The sequence below is a fragment of the Falco naumanni genome, chromosome 8 (genome assembly GCF_017639655.2).
Source record: "Falco naumanni isolate bFalNau1 chromosome 8, bFalNau1.pat, whole genome shotgun sequence".
NCBI lineage: Eukaryota > Metazoa > Chordata > Aves > Falconiformes > Falconidae > Falco > Falco naumanni.
The window spans coordinates 27,034,438-27,041,140 of NC_054061.1; the positions used below are offsets into that span (position 1 = coordinate 27,034,438).

The 6,703-nt window shown below is 43.2% G+C and overlaps 1 long non-coding RNA gene across 1 annotated transcript; it reads left to right on the forward strand.

The window, feature by feature from the left end:
• Positions 1–3,255: 3,255 nt before the first annotated feature.
• On the forward strand, positions 3,256–5,171 carry LOC121092733. Its single transcript, XR_005829365.1, has 3 exons — positions 3,256–3,408; positions 4,631–4,928; positions 5,029–5,171. It is a non-coding gene; the product is annotated as an uncharacterized LOC121092733 (long non-coding RNA).
• The last annotated feature ends 1,532 nt before the right edge of the window (positions 5,172–6,703 follow it).

Here is a 6,703-nt window from a genome sequence, read left to right on the forward strand (position 1 = left end):
GACACTTCCAGGTTAGCACCCAAATGAACCCTTTGGAAGAAAAACTGGGGGTGTGCACACGTCTAAGCATGCAGCTGTGCAGTATAGGTCCACACTGTCAAAATACACCCCCTGAAAGCACCAATGGCACTGCAAATTGAAGTTGTTTTAAACCCCAAAGAAACACTACAGAAATGCACAGAGCGTAAGAGCTGATTCTCCTTCTCATCTATTACACGAAGGAAATTGCTTTTGTGAATACAGTTTTGCAGAAGGAAGTTCCTAAAAAAGCACAGCCCAGAGCAACACACATTCTAGACTTCTTCAGGTTAAATACACTTCAGTGAATTTGTTTAAATTACAGAACCGCAGAGAAGGAAAAATCTAAATATTCATAGCATACCCGACAACAGACACACAGCAGCACACACAACTGTATAATTAAATAAGTTACACAGCACACTGTCACAAGCTGCAGCAAGGGAATGCGACAGAGAGGAATTATAATAAACTCAGTTACTTAGAGTAATTTAGGCACATATTGACCTTCGTGTCAAGAAGTGTTACGGTGTTAAAAGTAATTTTACATATCAGACTCATCTTTTCCCCTCCACAGTGAAACCACGTCACCCGGCGGTTGGCAGCCATTCCTGAAAGAGGATGATGAAATTCTTGTGCAAACACTCAGCGTTGCATGAAGAAACAGCCACAGTCACATGCTTGCTTCCCCAGACTCTGACCTGCACCGCAGCCAAACACACGACCTCTGAGAGTTAACCAAAAACCAGGTGTATATATATTTTCATTTATTTATTTATCCCTTGTCAACATGGCAAAAACGTAAAGCTCTGATTAAATTAAGGCAGCACCCTTCTCCTACACGGGCACAAGAGCACACACAATTGTAACAAAAATGGTTTTAAACCAAACTCTTTCATTCCAGTGAAGGAGCAGATCACTAGTGCAACAGTGAGGTGTCAGCAATGCTCGCAGCCACGTGGCAGAAGGAGTGGTGGGAATTTACACAGACTGTGGATTTGCCATGGTGGAAAACAGACAGAGAATTAGAGGTGAAATTAGAGAAGAACAGAGTTGATACTTCTCTTTACCGTAAACTATCTCAAACCAGCCATGTGTTAGCCCAGTCCCCTCCATTTGGGTTGGAATGGCACCCATTCCTAACATAGCTGGAATGTAGTCATCTGGAAGCAACAAAAATAGTTTCCCTCTATTTAACCACTGAAGTTTTGGGGTGGGGGGAGCACAACAACCAACAACAACAGTGAGAAGAGATACAGGGGCAAAGGGGTCAGGGTTGTGGACTAATATTGTAATTTAGGGATACAACTCCACCCCAGTGTTCTGCACACAAATGCTTGGTTATTATCTGGATTTCCATTTTCAGTAAGCACCAATAATTTTGACATTCTTGAGTTGTAATATGTCATGTTCCTTGCTAGAAAAAAAAAAAAACCAACAAAACAACCACACAAAGCACTTAATAGTGAACTAAAATAAATCTAACCTCTATCCATCAGTTCCTGCAGCATTGTTATCCTGTTTTGCACTGGCAATAATTTTTTGGACTTCCCACCAGCAAGACAATGGGGCTGCTGCTCAAGAAACTTTGTACCACCAGTAACTGGGGCCAAGAGAAGCAGGAGTCTGAAGCATGCGAGATCCATTGTCAAACTCACTCCAAAAGGACATCTATTTCTTGTTTGGTTGGCTATTTAGCTCAAACCAAGCTGAAAGACGCTGCAGCTTTTCACTTTGCCCCTGGAAATAAAACTGCATGACCAGCAGAGTGAAAATTTTCCCCCTGCATTTTCCTTTGAAAAAAAATATCTTGAATTTTACCCTTGATTGTCAATTGTAGCAGGAAAATATGGCAAAGGCCATATTTTTGTAGGCTTTCATGAGAATTAGGAATATTGAACCCTCCTTCCCAGCTACTGTTTTCAACTCTTCAGATGGAACGAAAGCAAAACAAAGACAAAAGCTTTTGCCCTTAAATTCAAGGCTCAAAAGTCAGCAAACACGTCTCCTTGGTACTTTTTTTAAGCTGCAGAACTAATGTAATGGTTTAGTGGTGGTTGGTTTTTTTTTTTTTCTCTCCTGTGATGCTGCAAAGTAACCAGAGAGCAGGAAGAGAAGAAGCCACAGTGAAACCAACGTGCAAGGGAGCAAGGCCATGTGAGATGCCCAAAATCCCAGCTGGCACCGGCTGATGTGGCAGAGAAAAGGCAGAAAATGCAACCGAGGACAGCCCTGACATCACCCTCTTAAAGTAGCTGTTAGGAGGGTGATGGGAAGGGAGTGACATTTGACAGACAGATTAAAGAAGGACAAAGGGGGGGAGGGGGAAAAGGAACTGCAGCTTTGTGGGAAGACGAGCTCTGCATGTCTGTACCTGAGGGCTGTATGGGGTACACGGGGCAGAGAAGGAATTACAGCATGGACAGGCCAACCTATTTCTCATACTGACAGCTTCCCAGCTCATTCAGAGGTGCTTAACCACCTTAACCCACGTGGTACCAGACACATCCATGAACATGCTCGTACCACTGCATCTCATCCCTCACCCTAACCATTTGCCATAGCCATTTCCACTCAGTCACCAGCAGCCCCACTCTCACCAGAGCGCGTTTGACCCCTTGTCACGGGAGCCTTGTCCCCTCAACTGAAAGAAACTGGGAGCTTTTCCCCAGCCAATAAAACTTGCCATACATTAATTTGACAAAATATACGTCTTCTTCTCAAGACAGGTGACAACAACAATAACAAAGGTGCCCCAAAGCACAGCCACCTCATGCCAGATGATATCCCAGGACACTTGGTCCCCCAGGTCATGAAAGCTTGCCTTGGCACTGCTAGCCCAGGGCACTCATGCTGTCAAGAGGGTGAAATGATCCAGCAAACAAAGGATTGTGTTTAACAGACAAGGAGAGGTCTCACCCAGGATGAGATGGCCTGGAGGACCCTCAGGCAGGAAAACACTGTGGCTTCAGCAGTTGGAAAAGGAGCAGCGAGGCCATGATGGCCAGGCAGCACACGTTGCCCTGGCAGCGCCAAGCTCTGCTCAGAGAGGCCAGGCTAGCTGTGCTTACAAGGCCAGCCCCACAGCTGGTTTGCTAAAGCATGTCACTTGCACCTTCTGATGGCACGATGCACTTCACCTCAGGCCTGACAGCAATGACTTGGTAAACAACCCCAGAAAACCTTTGCTCTTCTCACTGCTGAGCTCCCTACACTGACTTTCTTACCACTTTTGTTTTCTCTCTGCCCCACCAACACCTCTGCTCTGCCTGCAAAGCACACCTTTTACCTCAGGCCACGTCTGATCAGGATGCCCTACACCTGCTTTCATTTACCTTGCTCTCCTCCCTGCCGGACTCTAGATCTGAAGTGGTTTGAAGGGGATATCAGGTATCGAATGCATATTTGGAGTAGTAGATTGCTCTGGTTGTGTGATTCTGACTTTTGGTCTTCTGGTTAAGACTGAAAAAACTCAGTCCATTTAGCTTTACCTGATAGAGAGTTAACTATAACTATGATCTAGGGTGGTTTTAAATCCATTTCTTTTTGGAGCAGGGAATTATTAGCTCCTGCTAAATTCTTGGCTGCCTTTTGGGTGGCCAAAGTGGGCTCCTGAAATTTTCCTGCTTGTCTGAGGCACTTTTCCTGGTTTTCTTTTCCACTTGGACTGTTCAGCATACCTCCTTAAACACATACTGATTGTTCCCTGTTATGTGACCTGCTCCTAGTATTGTTTTTCTTCAGGCTCTATATCAGTTACAATTTTCATTTCTTTCTGAGTCTTTAAACATAGTATTTGTCCTTTAAAATCTAGTCTTAAAGTAGAGTCTTTATGAAAAAAAAATAATAGAAATAAGACATTATTTACTTTTCTGCAGTAACATTTAGGGAGAAATATTCCACCACTGTACTAATAATAGTAATACCCAGAGAGGAGCAATAAGGAAATCAGAATCAAGTGATTTCCACATAAAGGAAAACATGAAAAGTAGCTCCCACCAGCTTTGATAACTCCGTGGCAGCTGCAACACCAAGAAAACACATTTTGAATAGATAAAACTTCCTTGTCTCTCTCCAGATTAGCTGTTACTAATACAAGATGACTGTTCTTCTGATGCCCTCACCTGCGTTTCCAGGCTGAATGCACATACACATATGGTTTAGAAGCCTCTTGCTATGAGAAATGGTTTATTGTTCTTGTTTATCTTAATATTTTGTGAAGGACAAGACCTTTTTCCATCCCCACCCACCCTCCTCTGGTAAATTATTTGGTTTTGATGTTTGTCTTGGACAGCAAGGACATTCAAGTCCTTTTTACCAAATGTAAGGACAGGAGGGGGGATGTGTCATCCCTTCCTGAGGGAACAGTAGTATGACAGCCAAGGGGGCATTTGAGAGACTGCAAGCAAAATGGGGGACCTGGGATCCACTTTTCTCACAGCATCTGCTTGCTATGTTGCATAACCATCTTAAAAATAAATGTGAGTGCTTTGGGAATCAATTCATGGCAAATCTCCCAACAACTCTTTCTCCAAGGTCCTCTCAAAGACAGGTAAAGGTGTTTGTGTGTCAGGTAGAGCCTCATTCTACATAGCCACCATTTCCTCTGCAGGTGCTCACCCCCGGAATGACGAGCTGTGTGCCCAGACTCTCAAAGGACGGACAATTGTCACCTTCTTCATCTACTTGTAGCACATTTCCTGCCTGTGGTCAAAGAACCTGAGAAAGGGGAAATCAGAATCCAGCTATGGGCCAGATGCCGTGAGATAATAATAACAAGACCTTATGGAGAGGCACCCCACAACACCAGAGTCAGGTTTTTTTCATAAATATTTGCGTACCTTGTCTTTCATGATGCACTTCGTACTGTTGCAGGCTGGCTAATAGCTGACGACATTAACTGACCTCAGGTAGACAAACAATCCCAGTATATTTTCCCTCTTTCCCCTGCCCCCTGTTTGCAGCTCCATAAAAGTGAATGCACTTCACACTTTCATTTTTATTTTTAAGCTCTTGCAGCAGTTACCATCTGGAACAAGACTCAGGGAGGGAAGAAGGAAGAAAAGAAAGGTCAGAAAATAACAAGCTGAGCTTGTACTACACATGTGTTGCATCAAAAAAAAAAAAAAAAATTACAAAAGAAGAGTGCCCCACACAACATAGTACTGATTACTGAGAAGCACAACACAGATCTGGACCCTCCAAAAGCTGTAATTGCAAAGACAGGTTATGTCTGATTTAAATAGCATGCTACTGTTCTGGATGGCCTTCAAGCAGCAGAGGAAGCAGGAGTACATAAAGGATCATGACAGGCAACAAAGTGGTGTGTGACACCCGAGGGGACCACCATAAAAAGCCAGTAGTGGCTTAGGAAAGGGATATATTCATACACGTTCTGTTGGTAAAACACTCATTCTGCAGTTTCTATTACAGGGAGGTTAACAGCACACATTCCAACACTGGTGGATCTTTTTGGCAAAGCTGAAATTCCTGGAAAATATTTGAATACCAAATAACACAAGAAAACCAGCAAGCTCCTGCATTAAGGCCGCTGCTGCTTGGCATCACTCTTGCAAGAGATCTGAGGCAAGGAGAAAGCCTCTCTTCGTAAACCCAGCAGGTACCATTGGAACAACAGATAAGTACCAAACTCTTTCTAGAAGAACAAATACAGGTTCTTGTGCCACTCAGAGGAGCCTTTTGATATCCATACACTGACTGCTTCCCTCCCCGGCCCCAGATTTGAACCTCCCAGCCTTCCCGAACCAAAGATTTTATCGTTTGATTCACTAAAACATTTATTATGCAGCAAATCAGACCACAGACTGGCCAAGGTCTAAATGAAGCTTTTGCCAATACCTGACTTCCTACTGATATTTATAATTCCCCAATAACCCTTTGCTTGAACCCCCGGCTGCAGGCAGTGACTCAGCAGTCGCAGGGCTCCCATTAGTATTCTCAAAGCGTTTCCAGAGCATTTTACACTGACTGTCTCACTTGTGCTGTGATCAGACCTATCAGTTTGTGCTGAATTGCTCTGAGGAAGGTTACAGGTCTCCATAGGGACTGCACATGATCTTTGAAAAGTGCATTTCCCTCTAGCAAGCCATAAATGCTCAGGAGGGTTGCTAAAGATCACTCAAAATACGCTATTGAATACTTTTCATGCTGTACTCTTGTTCTGTGTTATCATATACTTAAAGTATATTAAAAGGCTCCCTAAATACCAAGAGCATTTGCGTGGAATAGATTTGTGTTTGCAAAAGCCAGAAGAAAATAGCTTTGTATTGTTACAGGATATGTAACACTGTTTCTGCAATTCTGCAGAATGGATTATAAGAGTTTGATAGTGGCTTTTATTTTTCCCCTTTTACTAATTCCCGCCCCCCCCCCAACACCAATGACTATAGTGATAGACTTTAGTTAACTTCTTTGGATTGTTTTTTTCCTTGCTAACAGTCCGCAGTCAAAATGAAAAATAAGAACCTTCTGGATCCTGTCTTGATAAGGTCAGATCGTAGAATTTTTCTTTCCAGCAATTTAGCCAGGCTCTCTCCTTCCAGAATACATTTACTCAGTAATAAACATCTCCAGACAGCCAGGCTGTACAGACTGCAAACAATTAAGCCAAAATTGGTGCAAGCAGCACATGAGTAAGTATTCTACTTTAATGAAATTAGACTGA